Consider the following 1,314-nt stretch of genomic DNA (forward strand, 5'->3'; position numbering starts at 1 on the left):
TTTTTTGAGATGGAGTTTCATTCTTGTCATGCAATGGCAGGATCTCAGCTCCCTGCAACCTCTGCCTCCCGAGTTCAAGCGATTCTCCTGTCTCAGTCTCCCGAGTAGCTAGGATTACAGGTGTGCACCACCACACCCGGCTAAGTTTTGTATATTTATTTATTTATTTTTTTGAGATGAAGTCTCGCTCTTGTCCTCCAGGCTGGAGTGTAGTGGCACGATCTCGACTCACTGCAACATCCACCTTCTGGGTTCAAGCGATTCTCCTGCCTCAGCCTCCCGAGTAGCTGGGATTTCAGGTGCATACTACCAAGCCCAGCTAATTTTTTGTGTTTTAAGTAGAGAGAGGGTTTCACCATGTTGGCCAGGCTGGTCTTGAATTCCTGACCTCAGGTGATCTGCCTACCTTGGCCTCCCAAAGTGCTGGGATTACAGGTGTGAGCCACCATGCCCGGCCTGAACATTTCTTATTGTCATGACTTTGGGATCCTACTGGCATCTAATTAGTGGCAGCTAATGATGCTGCTAAACGTCTTACAGTGCGCACAACAGCCCCCTACAACAAGACACTATCCAGCCCCAAATGTCAACAGTGCCGAGGCTGAGAAACCCTGCTCTAGAAAAAATAAAGCTAGGTACACAGTTTGAGGTTTTATCATGGGACTCCAAGTCCAGGTTTACAATCTCCAACACTGATTAGGGCTAATAAATACTTGGGAATAAATGTAAGCCTTGAAAAATCAGTTAAATGGTAAATCCAGCGCAAATGTTGAAGAAAAATTGACCAGATACAGAAAGGAAGAGGAAGTACTTTTCCTCTTCAGTCAGGCCATCTCTTCAGACATATGTCATCTTTTTTTTTTTTTGAGATGGAATCTCACTCTGTCGCCTAGGCCAGAGTGCAATGGCACGATCTTGGCTCGCTGCAAGCTCCGCCTCCCGGACGTGCCATTCTCCTGCCTCAGCCTCCCGAGTAGCTGGGACTATAGGCGCCCGCTGTCACGTCCAGCTAATTTTTTTTTTTTTTTTGTATTTTTAGTAGAGATGGGCTTTCACCATGTTAGCCAGGATAGTCTCAATCTCCTGACCTCGTGATCTGCCCACTTTGGCCTCCCAAAGTACTGGGATTACAGGAGTGAGCCACCGTGCCTGGCCATATGTCATCTTTAAAAGGATTTTCAGGCTGGGTGTGGTAGCTCACGCCTGTAATCCCAGCACTTTGGGAGGCCGAGGCGGGTGGATCACCTGAGGTCAGGAATTCAAGACCAGCCTGGCCAACATGGTGAAACCCCATCTCTACTAAAAATACAAAAA

This window comes from Mandrillus leucophaeus, unplaced genomic scaffold (assembly GCF_000951045.1).
Source record: "Mandrillus leucophaeus isolate KB7577 unplaced genomic scaffold, Mleu.le_1.0 Scaffold300, whole genome shotgun sequence".
Taxonomy (NCBI): Eukaryota; Metazoa; Chordata; class Mammalia; order Primates; family Cercopithecidae; genus Mandrillus; species Mandrillus leucophaeus.